This window comes from Hylobates moloch, unplaced genomic scaffold (genome assembly GCF_009828535.3).
Source record: "Hylobates moloch isolate HMO894 unplaced genomic scaffold, HMol_V3 SCAFFOLD_3, whole genome shotgun sequence".
Lineage (NCBI taxonomy): Eukaryota > Metazoa > Chordata > Mammalia > Primates > Hylobatidae > Hylobates > Hylobates moloch.
The window spans coordinates 48,465,074-48,485,315 of record NW_026652278.1 but is presented as its reverse complement, the minus strand read 5'-3'; the positions used below and the strand labels follow the sequence as shown (position 1 = coordinate 48,485,315).

The 20,242-nt window shown below is 37.6% G+C and overlaps 1 long non-coding RNA gene across 1 annotated transcript; it reads left to right on the top strand.

Annotated features, from left to right (window-relative positions):
• The first annotated feature begins 269 nt into the window (after positions 1-269).
• LOC116478813 (uncharacterized) lies at positions 270-4,619 on the top strand. Its single transcript, XR_004250861.1, has 3 exons — positions 270-436; positions 792-955; positions 3,992-4,619. It is a non-coding gene; the product is annotated as an uncharacterized LOC116478813 (long non-coding RNA).
• The last annotated feature ends 15,623 nt before the right edge of the window (positions 4,620-20,242 follow it).

Below are 20,242 nucleotides of genomic sequence, written 5' to 3'. Positions count from 1 at the left end.
AAAAAAGTGAATCAGATAGCATGCTAAATAGTGACAAATGCTTTGGAGAAAAATAAAGCAGGGAGCTAGGCAAGGAGATGGGGTATTGGAGGCGTTACAACTTTCAATAAGGTTGTCAGCAAAGGCCTCATTGTGAAGATGCCTTTTCAGTAAAGAACTGAAGAAGGTGAGTCAGAAAGGAGGTGGAGTTTGAGTGTAATAGCATTCCACAGAGCAGAAAAAGCAAGTGCACAGGAACAGCAAGAAGCAGGGTGAGAGAGGTGGGGAGAATTCGAGATGATGTTAGAGAGATGACAGAGTCTAGGTTAGGGAGGGCCTGAGTCCTTGTAGACTCTGAGTATGGTGCTGAGCAGGGAAGAGACAGCCTCTGGCTTAGGGTTTAGAAGGAACACAGGCTATTGTGATGAGGATTGTCTGGAGGGGAACAAAGGCCAAGGTGGGGAGACCACTTAGAACTCTACTGCTCTACTTTAGGTGAAATGCTAGAACTGGGTGAACCAAAAATGTGCTCAGCATCTGTGAGGAGGGGGCAGAGAGGGAGCAATGATGGATCCAGGGTTTTTAGTCTGATAAACTGAAAGTCTGGAACAGCCATTACTTAAAATGAGGAAGTCTAAGGGAAGAAGAGATTTGGGGGAGAATATCAAGAAACTTGGTTTTAGGTGGGTGCATTCGAGATGCAGATTGCACATCCAAGCCAAGATGCCAAGTAAGCAGTTGGATGTTTAAATGTGGATTTGAAAGGAGAGGTAGAGTCTGGAAATATAATTTTGGTAGTCATTCTGTTACAGATGTTATTTGAAGCCCTGAGACTGAGTGAGATCATAGAGGAAGTGAATGTAAATAGAAAAGGGAAGAAGTCTGAAGACGGAGCCCTGAGACACTGCATTGTAAACTGGAAGATGAGGAAGAGCCAGCAAAGGAGACTGAGAAGGGGCAGCCAGTGAAGATGGAGGTAACCAGGAGAGTGTGGTGTCTGAAAGCCAAGCAGCAAAGGGTTTCCATGAGGAAGGAGAAATTAACAAGGTCAAATGCTGTATATGGGTTGAGCAAAACCAGAATACCTTTGAAATAGAGTATGTTCTAAAATTATTACCAGTACTTGAAATCACCTACAAATTGATCTCCTTTATGTCTATGCCTTCATCTCCTAATATCCCCTCCCTTCCTCAGCATAGCCTCTCCCCCATTTTCCTCTCCAGCTTTCATCTGCTACCTCACTCTCTCCCTCGTTCACTATCCCTTCTCTAGACCAGCCCTTTGTTTTTCCAGCATGTCAATATATTGTCCGATCTGTTCTTCCCGCTGCCTAAATGTTCCTTTTACTTCATGATTACTTCCTATCATTACAGTTTCTTTTCATGACCACTCGGTCTACAGTACCAATTTTATTAATGTTACTTCCACCTCCTTCCATTCACTCTTTATCCCCACCACTTTGTTCTTTCACTTTATGTAATTTTCAGCATCACAACATTTTCAGTTCATTGTTTTTCATCCCACATAAAAACAAGGATCTAGACTGTCTTGTTCTCTGCGCTGTGTCAGGCTAGAACAAGGAGTGCTATAGCATTCATTCAATGAATATTTACTGAATAAGCTGATTAATCTATATTTCAAAATTTTAACAAAATGGTATGTAAAGCATACCCAAACACTGGTAAATCATCCCAAATTGAGATGTATAGAGGAAGAAATCTGAGAGGAATTTTTATTTGATGATGCAGGGAAGTATTTCTTTCAAGTGTTTTTCAATTTGCATGTTAATTGAAAAACATTTCCCAATCCATTTGAGCATTTGGCAATCCCTTTGAGACATAGTTCATCTACCTTATTTCCACAGCTCCTCAAATACAACCTTGCATTTGCCTAAAATGGTGCTATATTATAACTTCACGTTACCTTTCATAGTTCCAGGAATCTGTAAAAGTAATAGCATCATCTTTATTCGGGTCTAGTGTATAGTGGACACACCTTGACTGTTTATTGAAAAGATGTTTAAATAAATGAATATTGAAATCTTTAATTAAGAGTAGCTGCTGAGGAACAGAAAACCAAACACCGCATTTTCTCACTTATAAGTGAGAACTTAACAATGAGAACACATGGACACATCGGGGGCAACAACACACACTGGGGCCTGTGGCGGGTGGGAGGGAGAACACCAGGAAGAACAGCTAATGGGTGCTGGGCTTAATACCTGGTGACAGGTTGATCTGTGCAGCAAACTACCACGGCACACTTTTCCCTATGTAACAAACTTGCACATCCTGCACAGGCACCCTGGAACTTAAGATAAAAGTTGGTCAAAAAAAAAAAAAAAAAGTAGCTGCTGAATAGTCAAGTAAAATTTTCTTATTCATTCATTTCCTACCATCCTTCTCAAGAGAGTTGTCTTCTAAGAGGTCCAAATGAACAGAACTTATCATTGGAAGCTCTTTTTTAAAAATCGCTCTAATGAAATTCAGGGGATGAGTAGAAATGGGGTAGGGGCAGGCTTTGTGTTTGATAATTTGGTGTGCTCTTTCATCTTCCCTCTGCAGTCTTACACTCATTGTTTGTTGCTGCTAAAGCAGTAAATGTTGTTTGTCTTCATTGCAAAACCAAGGATAGAAAACTTTGAAGTGTTTTCTGTTGCTTAATGTCACCTACTGTTCCTGTCAGCAAACTGAGATAAACCTGATGGACTGAGGTGTCTGGTCTAATTCCTTTATTGACACATAGTCCTGTCTTCAAACACCAGTGTAAATGCATAAGTACTGAGATAGTAATGTGTCAGTAATAGGCTGCCAGATAAATGCCATTGTTTACGTACTGATCCCTGCTTCCTAAGGCCCAAACAGCTCAAAAATCTTACAAATTAGCACCTCGCTGAGATCAAAGAATTGTCTTTTCTTTCTGCAATTACCTACTTGGAGAGCGGTGCAAGCAGATGAGACGAGTTTAAGCTGTCTCTTTCTAGCCCAAATCTTTCTTTTAAAGAGAACAAATGGTGGAATTATACACTGTTTCAGGAAAAGGCAGTTAAGAATAAGAGATTTTACCTTATTTTGCCATGTAAGAACAAAGGGATTTTGTATTTTAATTTTTATGCTAATCCACCAATCAATCCCCATTATAATTATTTTACTGAAAATTCAGTGGAAAGGGCCATGTTCATTCTTAACAATCATCTTTTGGGATCAGATTTAGCTGCAAATTACAAAAATAAAAATAGTTTTGAATTCAGTGACACCATAGTACCCACACTTCAAACAGAAAGCTATGAGAAAAATAAATGCTTTCTGAAGGAGTAAAAATTTAGACAACAAATCTTCTAATTTCATTTTTGGCATATCTTAAACAGAAAAGTGCACCATTAGTCTCTCTTAACTTAAAAAAAAAAAGCCATAATTTTATGACTTTCCTTGCTTACCAAGTTCTTTGCCCTAAAGCACATTCCACCTCCATTAGCCTGTGTCCAAAATGGCATTGTTTTATTTGAAGATATTGAGAAATGAGAGGGTAGAAGGATGTAACTTGAGTTTATACTATTTAGTAATTGTCTTTCATATTAGTCATACAACCTAGAAACAAGAAACCTAGTGTTCAAAACGTATTATGACTTAGGGTAATATTGGCTTCTTTGTAAGAAAGACAAAATCCTTCCTTGGTGGCAGGCTTTATCTTTTATGCAAATGAATAAAATCTCTTTCAAATTCTAGTGTTAGACTTTGTATTAGTCAAAGCCTTGACTCCTATGGATAAGTGAGTGGTTTAAAGAAATAAAAATTGACCTGAAAAGTAATTATCTGCAATAAGTTGGAATCCTTTTTCCCTATATATGTTTTACTTCACTTATTCACATCCATGTTTTTTAAAGGGAGTATTAAATGCCTTATGCCAAAGAGTTCATGTAAATAAATGTGAACTTAAGGCAAATTTCAAATAATTTGTCTCACTTTTCTAAAACTGTTTCTTGCATTAAACATTCTTGTATCTTTGGAGTCAGCCAGGGCTAGAGTAAGAGCCCCTCCTGGGATGCTGTGACCCCCGAGTTTGAAGACTGCTGATAACCCCAATCTACGAAGACTAGCTATGGAACTTCCTACACTGAGACAACTCCAGTGGAACTCTGATAATTATCCTAAAATAAGGAGGCTTCTTCAGTAGCCCTTGAAATATGTTCAAATACATGATTACATTTATGTCCTTAATATCGCTATTAGTTTCTGATGTTAACGTAAAAGTTGAGGAAAAAGTGGAAAAGTTAAAGCAGTGCAGGTTAATTCAATGCCAGAGGGTGTATATTCAGTGTGAACAATTTTCAACAGAGAAATGTCAACTTCTGGCCACAACGGCAACCAGTAAAATAACTATTTTTACTGTCTTATCTATTAATGAAGAGGAGATTGCATAATATAGATGAAGGAGCATAGTATTTGCAGGTGGAACGCCTAGCACAGCTTGAGTCTCAACTCTGCTGCTTTTACTCTAATTGGCTGAGACAAGTCATTTAAACTAATAGAGCTTCAATTTTCTCATATCTAATGTAACATAACAATTCACAACCTTTTACTTTGTAGTTACCATGAAGATCTAATCACAGTGAAATATACTTATATGTCTGTCTGCTGATAGAACTTTTGTCATAGAGGGTAGTCCATTTTATGTCAACGGGGCTTAAATAAGATCTGTGCCAGCAACTGAATTACACTAATGAGTGAATAATTACAAAAGAAGCCTGCATTATCAATCTATATAAAGAAGAAAGTTACTGAGTACGGAGGGGAGATTCTCCTTTCATATTGGCACTCGTTCTTACTTTCCCTGAAATAGAGATTATAGTAGTCTGCCAGCAATTTTCAAACTTCGATTCTGGCCTGGAAATTGGACAGAAGAGGTCCAAGGACACATGAACTGAAAGTGCCAGTGAATGTCTCAGTGCAGACTGTGGAGTCATAGTGGTTAATCTGCAAAATTAACTCCCTATTCAGACTTCAGGCAGTTAAATGTCAACCAACATCAACTTCAACCCTTAATCTTCAGCCTCAACCTAGTAATAATATCTCTGAGGTGAATAAGCTATGAAGTGGATATTTCCACCTTCCTTTATTTTATTTTATTTATTTTTTTGAGATGGAGTCTTGCTCTGTTCCCCAGGCTGGAGTGCAGTGGCACAATCTGGGCTCACTGCAACCTCTGCCTCCTGGGTACAAGCGATTCTCCTGCCTCAGCCTCCCGAGTAGCTGGGACTAGACGCATGTGCCACCACGCCTGGCTAATTTTTTGTATTTTTAGTAGAGACAGTGTTTCACAGTGTTAGCCAGGCTTGTCTCTATCTCCTGACCTCTTGATCTGCCCGCCTCGGCCTCCCAAAGTGCTGGGATTACAGGCATGAGCCACAGTGCCTGGCCCCACCTTCCTTTTTTATTAAGACTACTAGGAAAATATAATAAGTTACTATGCTTTCTTATTATATCCCCTTTTGGTCTCTGTTAACAAAAAATACAGTTGTATGTAAATTTTAGTATATGACAATGTTCATCTCACAATACGTACAGTGATAATAGTGGAAGAGGAAGGAAGGTAAAACTTTTGCTGTGATTCCATAAATGAGGAATGTGGGACACCCTTGTATGAGTCCAGTGCTTACACAGGCGCCTGAATACAGAGCTGCCAGGCTGGGTGCATGTGTCAAACTCTGCCAAAGCCCTGAAAGCACCTGTTGTGAAAAGCTGGAAAAAGGTGTTGGCAGCCAAAATTCATGTTGATTTTTGTCACCTTTTTGAGCAAATATTCTTTGCAGATCAATAGTCCACTAGTTTAATTTTACAAATGTTTTCTTTTGAATTTTCTTTCCTCCCAATGTAGTTTCAAAAAACTAGTCCATTTAAAAAATGATCCTTTTTATGGAGTGAAAGAATACAATACTCAGAGTGGTTCCATGCTGAAGTTCCAAGATGCAAATTTTTTTATGCAAGTCTCATATTCAATTAATAGCCCCGAGATTATGAAAGGTCCATTACCTTCTCAATTGCAGATTCAGGTATTGCCAACACAACACAAGGCAGCATTAAAATTCGTGTCATTCTATAATGGTATTTTCCAAAATGTACTTTTTCCAAACACTTTCCAAAATGTACTTTTTCCAAACACTTTCCAAAATGCACTTTTTCAGGTTACTTTAAAATTTTTAATATAAAATTTAACAATTAAAATGTATTTTATAGTTAGAATAGCAGGAACTCTTTGTAAGTACTGAGGGATTGTCACTAAATAAAATGTATAGCAAGTGTGCTGTAGCAGTATTCTTCTGTAAGAGATATCCAGAGTTATTGACCTGAGAAAAGGAGGAGAAATGCATGTATGAATGCAAAGAATCCTGTTTTTCTTCAGCAGGGTACTGAAAACTAATTCTTCTTCATGAGGGAAGGCAAACAACCCTCTCTCTGGTCTCTTTTCTACTATGATTCATTTTTTGGTCTAAGTTATTTCCCAAACCAAGAGTAGACTCCCTCCTGAGTCTCTGTTGACTTACCTGGCTGCCAACAAAGGAAGGCTACTAGTTTCTTGGAATTCATATAATTATATTTCTGTGGGCACTCATAAAGAGCCATCAGCTCTGTCCTTGCACACCCCACTTCTAGACTTGCCTCCACCCAGGGGTGGTAATAACTGAAAAGAAAACATTTCTCGACCTACTCCAGTACCTCATAAATCAAAATTTATCCCTTCAACTAACATTCAAATTCCATCTTATTAATGTAACTGCCAAACTAAATTAAGTCCAATTTTACTTTTTTGTTTACCTCCTATATAATGGAATCATATTTTTGATATTAAAATTTTAGCAAATAATATGTCACCTACCATTTGCACCTCCACGCGATGATAGATAATTAAGTTGGGAAAGTCAGGCCTCCAATGCTCTTGATTCGAGTAAGTCCTGACCAAAGATTTAACCAGAATGTTCCCTCAGTGCTGCTAAATAAATATTTATTTACATATGTATTTATGTAATACTTCTCCTTTGAAAACAGAACTGGAGGTAGTCTCCAGAAATATATACATACCAGTGGAAGACAAACAGACCAATCTGTGGAAATTAAAGCAAGAAGAAAGATAGGCTGGAAGAAAATAGATGTTAAAGCAGTAATGTTGGTGCCTGCCATACTGGTCTTAGGGTTCTGATAGGTTCCTGCATGTTGGTGGTAATTTTGAAACAGACTATCCTAATAATCCAGGCAAATATAGTTTGAAAGCACAATTAGTCATGAGACTGCCCATGTTGCTGGCCAAAATCACAATGCTTTGAGAGACAGCACAGTTGTTCCTCTTCCTGTGATGCAGGGAGGAATTTTTCTCATGGTTCCTTATGAAGTAGACACTGAGTGATTGGTAGCTATTAGTGGGAAGCAGGATATCTGGGAAGAAGAGGGAAAAATGACAGCATTGCACAGATTTGAGGGAATGGATTCTTTGCCTTTATCATATTTAATGTAAGCTCCTGGTGATTAATGAGTTTGAAATGCCTGGTCGTCTACATATGTGTGCCTGATTCCAGGAGAGATGGAGTCTGACAGTTTGTATAGCAGCTAAGTTCATGGGAACGGAGTCTGCTGCCTAAGGCCCTGAGCAGCCTTTATTGCAGATTCAGTAGAGTAACCCCCTGTGTAGCAAGCAGTCAGGATCATTTAGCATTATTTACAAACTTTCCAAAGCTCCCATCAAATAGGAGCCCCAAACTGTCCATTTCTGGAAATATCAATGCTTAATGCTTCCCCATTCACAAAGTATGGAGAAGGTGTTGTCAATCTGGGGATAGAGGGGAGACTTGTGCCACATTTTAGAGGATGGCACTTTGGAACTTAGGGATACAGAAGTCTGATGTGAGGACAGCCATTTGGCTGTCACCTGTCTTATTCACAAGGGAGGAATTAACTTCATAGCATCCCTATTGTTAGAAAAGGGGACTTACTGAGTGCCATTTATGTGCAAGCTAATAGGTAGACAGTAATATGTTTTCCAAAAGCAGATGGAAGTTTTGAGAGTCCCAAAGTTTATATAATTAAGGGCAAAGAGAAGGTTTAAGAAATTTATAAATATAAAACTATGTATAAGACTGTGCATGTAGGCCATGCAGAGGAGGTAAATTGCAAGCTTTGGTAACTTCACAGAAAATCTATCTATGATGGTTTTATCCTATAATCCTCAGAGTAATCAATGATCTGAGTAAAACTCTCTGCATGTGACATAGGACAAAACTAAGATCCAATTTTTGTAGTTGCCAAATTTTGCAAATAAAAACAGTGGACTTTAAGTTAAATTTGAATTTCTAATATACAACAAAAAATTTTTAATATAAATATGTTCCCAATTTTTTTATATTAAAAAATCATCTATTGGGATCTGGAATTCAAATTTAATCTGGAGTCCTGTATTTTATCTGGTAGTCTTACCAATATTATATAGCCTAGTTTTTAACCTAGATTTGTTGAATACAAATACAAAGTTCAAATATATTTTATTCCCTCCCTATTATAAGTACCACATGTTTAATAATTACTAAGCACAGTCATTTTCCCCTTAAATAAAAGTAATCTTTGCATTAAATCGTTTATTATTTAAATAATGGAAATTATATATACTCTAGTTCTTAAAAACTTAACTTTAAATTATCCATGTAATAATAGTTATTGCAGAAAAAATTTAAATGCAAACAGAAAAGGCAAGCAACCCTTACAATCCTCTCTTTCATAGATAACTTCTTTTGTCATTTAGTTTTTATATCTTCTGACTTTCTTATGCAAATAGCTATATATTGCTTTAAAAAAGAATCAGTGTTATACATTCTTTTAAATACAAAGTGACTTAAAAAAACACAACTTTATTTTCTTTGTGCTGGGCCTTGTGTGTGATGATAGAGATTTGGCAATCAATTATCAGGATTTGGATGAAAAAAATCAGCAAGTAGAATACCAGATGTGAAAGCTTCCCACAGAAATTCTTCTTCCTTTGAAGTGTGAGATTAATGATCTATATCAGATGGTTGACCATATTGCAGTTAGACCTAATGTGAAACATTTCAGATGGCTACCGGATGATACAGGTATGGCTGATAAAAAGTCCCTCAGAATTGAGATAAATCGGCTTGGCCTCATCATTATCTCATAGAGCAATGCAGGCAAAGGAAAAAAAATGTCTCTTGACTATTGAGTTCTTATTGCACATTTAAAATAAAATAAATCAGTGGGTTTATATTTCAAATTTATCTACCAGAATTGTCACCTAATATATATAAAGTAGATATTGGTTTTCTTTCAGAGGAGAGGGAAAATAGAGAAAAATGGGTAAATTGTCATGAATGTAAAACTTCAGAGAGAACTAAGAGAAGCATGCAAGCCAGCTTTTTACAGGCATAACTTTTTTCTTCTATAGAACAAACCTATATTAAGCAACATCAGTGACTCAGCTGTTTGTCCCAGTGCAGAATTTAGGGCTGCCTTCACATGAAGCAAAAGGAAGTGCCAAATAAATTATTGGAAAAATGTGTTTCAATACTGCATTACCTTGTTTGGCTATACAGAGTTAACTTGGGTTTCCTAAGAATTTTCTGGGAATTTTTATTGAGTATGCCTGGTCAAGGTAGAATAGTCCACATAATCACCTGTGATTGTCCCTAAGGATAACCTGCCCTTGACTCCATCTCTGACTTCCATCTTTGAGACTAACACCTATTGTTACAAGGAGGAGGGACCATATGGTAATATCTACAATTAACAGATATTCCACAGTCAATTCCTTAGTAGAATAGAGAAAAGAAAAAGTGCTGGTCTGGGACCCTGGAGACCTGAAATCCAGTCACGAATCTAACAATGTCAACACACAAGTTGGCAAGTTGACACAATGCCAACTTACACAACTTGTACAACTTACCCATTCTTGTCTGGGTGCAGTGGCTCACTCCTGTAATCCCAGCATTTTGGGAGGCCAAGGAGGGCAGATCATCTGAGGTCAGACAGGTTCAAGACCAGTCTGGCCAACATGGCAAAACCCTGTCTCTACTAAAAAAGGCAAAAATTAGCTGGGCATGGTGGTGCACTCTTGTAATCCCAGCTCCTAGGGAGGCTAAGGCACGAGAATCCCTTGAACCTGGGAGGTGGAGGTTGCAGCAAGCCAAGATCGCACCACTGCACTCCAGCCTGGGAGACAGAGGGAGGCTCTGTCTCGAAAACAAAACAAAACAAAACAAAACAAATAACCAAAACTTACCCATTCTTTATCTTAGTATCCTCAACTACAAGATAAGATTTTGTTGACTCTTTGAGCCCACTCTCAGGATTCTCAGCTCTAAAATTATTTCAAAGGTTTTTTTTGTCTTCTTGTGAGTTCTGAATGCATATTTCAGTTTGAAAATTTACCAGTGCATCTCTCCTCTGCTGAAAATGTGCTACTAAGTTTATAAACAGACACCTGTTTGAGAAATAGATAAACATTGTAACAAACTTCTACCGCTGTTTTGAAGATTGAAAACGATTTGCCCCATAAGTATAAAAATCAATAAATATATTTGTATATATTTTAAATAAACATACCTTGTCAATAATATATGTATCTGTGTATATAGATAGATGTGTATGTATATTTATATACACACATATAGATAGATAAATATATAGCTATAGATAAAGATATAGCTATAGTAACACATGGATTGAAAATGATCTGAACTAATATAAATAAAACTCTCACTAGTCCAGTGCTTCTCCATCTATCTGAAGTGAAGAGCAAAATTTTTTTTAAGTTATTATTACTATTTCTAATTCCCTGGTGACAAAAATACAATTAAAACAGCAAGTTGCTATTAAAGTTTCTAACTTTAATGACTCACTTTTTGTGTGAATTCTCTCTTTACTTATCTCCTAGTAAACCAGTAATGGAAACAGATCATCATAGGTCTATGCACCAAGTTTTACGTAGAATGGCACTAGGGCATAATATTACATGAAATTTTCATTTTGTTAATATTTTATATAGTTTGATTTCAATGTAGATATTATACCTAGAAGATTTAAAAAATTAACATGAATTTTGGTATCATTCGCTTACTAAAAATACATATATGAGTAGGATGATATAATTTCAATTATTAATCTAAGTTATCTCAGGGTAAAATTACACAAGCTATTTCTTTCCTTTTTGGAAAGGGAATATTTGTATTTTTTGATATTTCATAATTATTGGGTATGTATTACACATATAATGAGAAAAAAATAGTTTCCATTACAACATGAACAAAGGGCAATGTAAGGCTATTACCAAGTTGGGTTAACACAACGGGTTCACTTTCATTTACATGAACCATTCTTTTGATGGAATATCTGAAGGGAGAAATGTTGTGTGTTTGTAGTCCACTCCAGTTCTGGTTCTGTGTAAATTCTAATAAAAATGAAATATAACTGATACTCAAAAATATGATTCATCAATTTTATCAGTCAACACACATTTAAATAGCAAATTGTCATTAAAATTTCTAACTTTAATGACTCACTTTGTATGCTTGTTCTCTCTTTACTTATCTCCTGGTAGACCAGTAAACACTACACTAAGGTTCACAAATAAATTCTTCAGAGAGTAATGCTTGCATGGTTCTTTAGCAATAGTTGGCCCACTACTTCCAAGTCAACTGATGTTGGCATTCAACATGTTTTATTTTTCCAGCTAACAGTTGGATATTCATTTATTCATTTACTGAATGTTTAATGAGTATAGTGCTATGAATCAGGCACCACACTGTTTCCTGAGGATAAAATGTGGAAGAAAAAGACATAGTCCCTGTCCTCCTGGAACTTTTATGCTGATACAAAAGGCTGATACTGAACAAGTGACTACATGTTCTGTCAGCAATGTGGAGACTAGATGGGGAAGAGAGCAAGAAGGGTGTGGAAGACTATTTGAAAGGGTATTTTTATTGTATTTTCACTAGTATGAGCCAGCTAACTAGATAATAGCATGATTCATTTCCCCAGAGGGTCTATTTTATAATACACAAAGGAGTCACAAGGACATTCCTAACTGACCTCGGATGTTTTTTAATTAAAAAGAAGTTGCACTAGTTTACGTGGAAAGCAAAAGAGTGAGAAAGCTTAGGAGAAAATAAAACAGCCCCCTAAAAGGATACCCTAGGCTATGTAATGTCACACAGGAGATTCTACTGTAGTTGCATCTTTAAAGAGCTGAAGTGGGGATGCAGGCACCTCAGCATATTCTATTGTCATTTCAAGGTAGAAACTTATGAACCAACCTACCAGTTCAAAATCTAATTATATGTGTTTGTTGATTTTTGTTTTGGGAGGAACCAGAGGAGTGTTAGGTCAGCTGATTGATAGATGAAGTCTGTAATCCAATTTCTTTGTGAAGGGCCTTCTCTCCATAAAAATAAGCACCAATTTATTCTTCTCTTATTTCTGTCCTTTTACAAATTCAATGTGCTGAACATAAAGTCTTCACAATAATAGCTAACATGTTCTGTGCACTCGCTATATGACAGTAAAGTACTGTGCTAAATATGCCATAACCAGATCTCTTAATCTGTTCTGAGATATGAAAGAGGTGCCATTTTTATCCCATTTTTCAGATGAGGAAATTGAGATATTAAAAAAGTAACTTGTCCAAGGTGTCAGAGCTACTCAGTGACGCAGCCAACCTCACAGCCAAGCAGTTTGAGGGTAGAACTTTCCACTACAATACTACATCCGTGACATCATCAGAGGCATCACCAATGGCCCCATGACCATGACTGGAATCTATTTTAAGATTTTCTTTGTAAATTAGGTCCACTCTTTAGAACAAATTTTGTATCTTTTAATATTGGGAATTGAACCTACCAGTTTGAAGGTGTTAAGTAAATATTAAATAATGGTCATAATAAAAAAATAAGGAAGCCCCAGATGCTCTGTGATCAAAAGGAATTTGAGTTATTATGCGCTGAGATACTTTAGCACAGTCTTCACAAAACAGCAACATATGAGCCCCAATGCAGCCACATCAGCCACAGACTGGCTGTGATTAGGGTTCTTCCCTTCACAAGAGAAATACTTTACCTCCACATAGCACCAGCTATGGCTGCCTTAGTTAACTATTGTTCTTCTCTTTTACCCAGAGGCAACCTACGCCTATGTATGAAGTAGCTACTTGCACTGTGCGCCCCCCCACCACCACACATGTGTCCACTACATAAGAAATCACCTACTTTTACCATGTGAGGCTTTTATTGTTTGGCTCAAACCATTAATTGTACCACTTCTGAGATGACATGAGAGCATGCCAACTCCAGCCCAATATTGATCAAACTGACTCTGAAAATAGTTTATTGTTCTAGCAGCATGTTTCCTCTGGATTTGTATACAGATATCAAATCATTCTTATGAAAAAATAAATAGAAATAAAAAAATAACGAGGGCCACGAACATCTGCAGGATGATCCAGAGCTCACTATTCCTGTGCTTTTGGAGACATCCACCTGCTGTTCCATGGAGGTGAGTGCTGTAATTCCCACCTTTCCCAGTGAATTAAACATGTCTCAGGGCACTGGTTATCTGTGTATCCAAAGAAGCTGCTACCCGCTGGCACCTGTAACCTCATCACATACTGTTTTCTTAGGAAGAAAAAAATGACTAGAAGTAACAGATGGGTCAGTTTCCAGTTTCTGCTCTGAGTCCACACAATTTTCTGTGACCCAGGATCAGAACGATGGTTCAAAATGCTTTCTCTATTCTTTATCTTTTTTGTAAAATGAGAATAAATTAATTAAATAATATTTATCTAACATATTAGTTGTTTAGGAATTTGAAAACCAAATTGCCAAATATTGTCTTAATCCTGAAACAGATTTAAAGTTGTATTTTCATTCATTCATTTACTCAATAATTATGTCTACTGAGGATTGACTGCATGAAAAAATACCACCATGAGAGAAAGAAGAAAGTCACCTAGATAAGCCTTCCTAACCAATTCTGGATCTCCAAACCTAGTGCAGGATACAGACAAGTTAATAACCATAACATTAAACATAGTATAAGTTCTATGATAAAAGATTAAGATACTATGAAAAAATATGAGTAGATCAGGAGATCTTAAGCTGTAAATGAAAACCCAACTGAAGCTGGTGGAAAAAAAGAAAAAAAAAAAGTATTTACTGGCTTCCTTGACCTTAAAGTCCAAATGCCAAATAGTTGCAGGCTAGGTGTCATTCAGCAGTCTAAATGTCTTCCCTAATGGCTACCTGTCCAGGTCCATCCCATGCTGAAGTTGAGGGGAGTGGATGAATGAGCAGAAAAAACACTCAGGTGGTTTTATTCAGCAACAGCTCTCATCAACAGCTTGCTCACACTAGCTCTCTCACACTGTCTGCCCTCTCTCGGCTGCTTGAACCCATGGCTCCCACACACAGCTGTGTGACTGGCTCTCCCTTGCCTTCAGGGTCAGCAGCTTAACTCTCTCTCTCTCTCTCTCTCTCTCTGGGCACGAGCAAGCTGAGCTGTGTCCTGACTCCCTCCTGTCCGTCTGCAAGACAGGCAGCTTTGGCTCTGTCTTTTTCTCTGGGCACCAGCACATCCGCCATATCAAGCCATGTTGAGCCCCAAGAGCCCCTGTGCAGTGTTAGCAGGGCAATTATACCTTTTACAGGAAATAGTGGCTCAGAGCCAAGTATGAACTTACCCAAACACAGTATGTAACAAGTGGAAGTGTGCACCTGCACACCAAACTGGCTGAGTTATGCAGGCCTGGATATCCACCTCAGCCTATTCCATGACCAAAGCACAACTACGTACCTTACACTACCCTGACCCCTATGATTTTGCCTTTTTATAGCAACATGGCTATAAATGTTCCACAGCTCACATATTCTTACACCGACATCAAGGAAAGAAGAGGACACTCCAGCAAATTATTTCATCTCCTGACTATGATTGTCTTTAGCGTCCAATCCCAAATCAAGCACTTTGACTAGGGATTTGCGCATTTTAATTGGCTTAAGCTGATCAGGGCTCACCCCTTGGGTTAGGAAAGAGATCAAGGCTACCAAAACCACATGGCTGAGAATGGAAGGGGTGGCTTTCCAAATAAAATCAGAATTGTGTTATTCATAGAAGGAAAAGGGAATACTGGGCAGTAGGAAACAGTTCTGAGAGGGGATGGGGGAAGGAAAGGGCATTAAATATTGTTCCCTGGAGACCCTGCTTAGCAAGGGTCTTAATTGGAAGGTAAGAAGCATCTATGATTGAAGATATAAAGCAGGTAACTTTAGTCTACAATTCCTTCTGGAGTGCCACTCACCCTCCACTAATCACTTCTCTACTTGCCAATACCACAGTTACCAAGAAGGCCACTAGTACTGCCTTTAGGAGTTCCACAGATTCATCAGCTCCTCTTCAACTGCCTCCTAAGCTATCAGAAGATGGCCACAGCTTTTGTTAAGGTAGGGACAGTGATTGAGTTATGGCCATAAGAGAAAGAGTTTTCATGGGCCTTCTAGTAAGGTAAACGCAGCTAGCCGAAGCATCCTTCTCTAGAACTACGATTGGACTTTACTATTTCCTCATTGAAAATCATTGGGCCTCAGTACACAGACACATGAATGCATATAAAATTACAATTTAATGAGAATTTGCTGCAAAGGAGGATGTGCCCATTGCCTTATGTGCATTATAGATGATTGTCTAACACAAGAAACCTATGAGATGAGTTCTACTTTTATTCCTATTTTATAGATAGGAGAGTGGAGGCTTAAAGAAAATAGGCCCTTTGTGCAAGCCTCAAAAGTATGTGGTGAAAATGGAATTTGAACTTAAAGGTTTCTGACACTAAACTTAATTTCTAAATCATTACATATTTATAAGGCACCTAAATTTGATAAGCTGGAAATTCCTGTATTGTACTTAATTCATAAAGTGAGATACACTTGTTTTATGTTATACAGATTGTGGATCAGCCACACAAAATGCCAAAGGAGGATTCTGTAATCTTTGTTTCCCAAGGGTTTAAGTTTTCAATATGCTCAATTTTCTACAGTAACAAGGGGCATTATGACATGAAAATACCTGAACCAGTGGTCATGAATGAAATTATTTGTATTTTTCTTTGGAGTGCTTTATGTTATTTCTCCTCCACATACTCTCATATACATATATCACATTAACTAACCTAAAGATATTTGGATTCATTAGTAACAAAATAAACTTATATTTACTGAGTACAGATTGATGAAATTGATGTGTCAGCACCTACCTTAAAATGTTGGACAGATAAACATTGATCATTAATAATTAATAATTCAAAGGTAAACCAGCATAGTCAGTTCATCAGGTTGCTATAAACTAGGGACTAAGTCTCCTTGATTCTAATCAAAATCTCTTTCTGGATGGGAAACTGGTGGCATTATTTAACCTCACTAAACATCAGTCTCCTCACCTGTATAATGACAATAATAGTAGTGCATTCTTTGTGGATGAAGTAACATATGTTAAATGCTTGGTACTGTGGCCCATCGTAAGCAGCAAGTTAAATACTAGCTATCTTTGTTGAAGATATTCAGTAGCTCAGCTATTGAATCAGCTTTCTGTCTTTCTCCTTTCCTTTCACCCTCCCCATGTATAAGTTCACCAAAAAGTAGCAATATTTCCATAATTCTTTAGTATTTCTATAAGAAGACTGATACTAATCCTTGATTATGATCCTTCAAACTATGGTAATATTTTACTTGCTGGGGCAAGGCAATTCCCAAAGCAATAATTTCTATCTTTTTTTTTTTATTGCACTTTAGGTTTTAGGGTACATGTGCACAATGTGCAGGTTTGTTACATATGTATCCATGTGCCATGTTGTTTCCTGCACCCATTAACTCGTCATTTAGCATTAGGTATATCTCCTAATGCTGTCCCTCCCCCCTCCCCCCACCCCACAACAGTCCCCAGAGTGTGATGTTCCCCTTCCTGTGTCCATGAGTTCTCATTGTTCAATTCCCACCTATGAGTGAGAACGTGCAGTGTTTGGTTTTTTGTCCTTGCGATAGTTTACTGAGAATGATGTTTTCCAGTTTCATCCATGTCCCTACAAAGGACAGAAACTCATCATTTTTTATGGCTGCATAGTATTCCATGGTGTATATGTGCCACATTTTCTTAATCCAGTCTATTGTTGTTGGACATTTGGGTTGGTTCCAAGTCTTTGCTATTGTGAATAGTGCTGCAATAAACATACCTGTGCATGTGTCTTTATAGCAGCATGATTTATAACCCTTTGGGTATATACCCAGTAATGGGATGGCTGGGTCAAATGGTATTTCTAGTTCTAGATCCCTGAGGAATCGCCACACTGACTTCCACAATGGTTGAACTAGTTTACAGTCCCACCAACTGTGTAGAAGTGTTCCTATTTCTCCACATCCTCTCCACTGCTCAATGAAATAAAAGAGGATACAAACAAATGGAAGAACATTCCATGCTCATGGGTTGGAAGAATCAATATCGTGAAAATGGCCATACTGCCCAAGGTCATTTATAGATTCAATGCCATCCCCATCAAGCTACCAATGACTCTCTTCACAGAATTGGAAAAAACTACTTTAAAGTTCATATGGAACCAAAAAAGAGCCCGCATCGCCAAGTCAATCCTAAGCCAAAAGAACAAAGCTGGAGGCATCACGCTACCTGACTTTAAACTATACTACAAGGCTACAGTAACCAAAACAGCATGGTACTGGTACCACAACAGAGACATAGATCAATGGAACAGAACAGAGCCCTCAGAAATGACGCCGCATAGCTACAACTATCTGATCTTTGACAAACCTGACAAAAACAAGAAATGGGGAAAGGATTCCCTATTTAATAAATGGTGCTGGGAAAACTGGCTAGCCATATGTAGAAAGCTGAAACTGGATCCCTTCCTTACACCTTATACAAAAATTAATTCAAGATGGATTAAAGACTTAAATGTTAGACCTAAAACCATTAAAATCCGACAAGAAAACCTAGGCAATACCATTCAGGACATAGGCATGGGCAAGGACTTCATGTCTAAAACACCAAAAGCAATGGCAACAAAAGCCAAAATTGACAAATGAGATCTAATTAAACTAAAGAGCTTCTGCACAGCAAAAGAAACTACCATCAGAGTGAACAGGCAACCTACAGAATGGGAGAAAATTTTTGCAACCTACTCATCTGACAAAGGGCTAATATCCAGAATCTACAATGAACTCAAACAAATTTACAAGAAAAAACAAACAACCCCATCAAAAAGTGGGCGAAGGACATGAACAGACACTTCTCAAAAGAAGACATTTATGCAGCCAAAAAACACATGAAGAAATGCTCATCATCACTGGCCATCAGAGAAATGCAAATCAAAACCACAGTGAGATACCATCTCACACCAGTTAGAATGGCCATCATTAAAAAATCAGGAAACAACAGGTGCAATAATTTCTATCTTATTTGAGCCTGTCAAACATACCCAATATATTCTTTTCTTGATCCTATTTAATAGTGTCTTGATAGCATTAAATCATTCTGATGTCATAAAGTTAGAGTTTATGACTTCCCTCTACCAAAATATCACCCCTTCCAAAAACAAAAAAAGAACAAAATAAAAAATAATCACGGATTAGCGAATAGACTTATCAGCAAACTGTCTTTGTACACGGAAAACAAGCAAAGACATAGTCCAGAATATTTTGCCCCTCAGAAGACATCTGGCAAGGACTGGAGACATTTTGGGTAGTCACAACTGTGTGTCTAGGGTAGTACTACTGGCTTCGAGTGTGTGGGAGCCAGAGATACTGCTAAATGTCCTACAATGCAAAAGACAGCTCCCTACAATAAAAAATTATCAGGCCCTGGCCGGGTGCAGTGGCTCATGCCTGTAATCCCAGACCTTTGGGAGGCTGAGGCAGGTGAATCACTGAGGTCAGGAGTTCAAGACCAGCCTGATCAACATGGCAAAAACCCATCTCTACTAAAAAAAAAAAAAATGCAAAAAATTAGCTGAGTGTGGTGGCGCATGCCTGTAATCCTAGCTATTTGGCAGTCTGAGGCAGGAGAATCTCTTGAACCAGGGAGGCGGAGGTTGCAGTGAGCCGAGATCATGCCATTGCCCTCTAGCCTGGGCAACGAGAACAAAACCCGCTCTCAAAAAAATAAAAAATAAAATGATCAGGCCCAGATGTCAGTAATGCCAATATTGAGTGACTCTAGTCTGGACATAGTACCATTGAAGTTAGAGACATATTAACTTGGAGTGCATTAAAAAAAAAAGATTGGTTACTCCCCAGCCCAGCACAACCTCCAACTTGATCATATTTAGTTAGAAATATATTATTATAATAGCCAGAATTTTCTTTTTTTCTCCCTACCTTCTTCTCAAGGATATAAAATTAGATCTGAACCAATTTAGTGGCCTGGAGAAAACCAGACTCAGACAATTTTGGAAGTGCCACCCTTTGACATGTTATTTTCTTTTTTTAAACGATGGCTTAATGGCCTTCAGTCACCTACAGGGAGGCTCTGCCATTCCTGTTTGTGGGGCTCCATGTCTGATAGCATCATGTGGTCATGCAGCACAAAATCGTGATTTACTAGGACTTTACAATGCATGGTAAGGCCTTTGAAAACTTTTTTTTACATGTCCACTGGGACCTGTTGTGTCATTTCATAGGATTTTTACAAAACACATACAAAGAACAAATAAAATGACCCCAGTCCCAAAATGCTCTGCAAGTGCATATTGTCTGATATGGAATGAAGACAAAATCAAGCACATTCCATTGTTCCAGAATATGAAACTGCTCCACAGAGTCTCACGTTCGTCGGGTTTCTGTTGCTATTTTGATTTTTCTAAAAGTGTGACATCCTGTATCTTAGTGGTGTGAAACTGAAACAAACCAATATGAGAGGTTCCAATTGTAAACATATACAATTTTGAATTAGTCACACAGATGACTGAAGTGTAAAAAGTTTTTTGGCCCAATGTTACAAAAAATGTGTGAAAAAAATACAAAGGGCATTAAATGAAAACATATTGCTATATCAGTTGAGGAATTTATTTATTTTCATTTAGTTAATTTTCTAATTTCTTTATTTACTTCTCATAGAATTCCCCAGGAAATATCTTTGGAACTGTAAAATTGAATATATTAAAAGTTAGGTTTTTGTAGTTTGTGTAGTCTATATCAAAGCAAAGGACTTTTTTTTTTTTT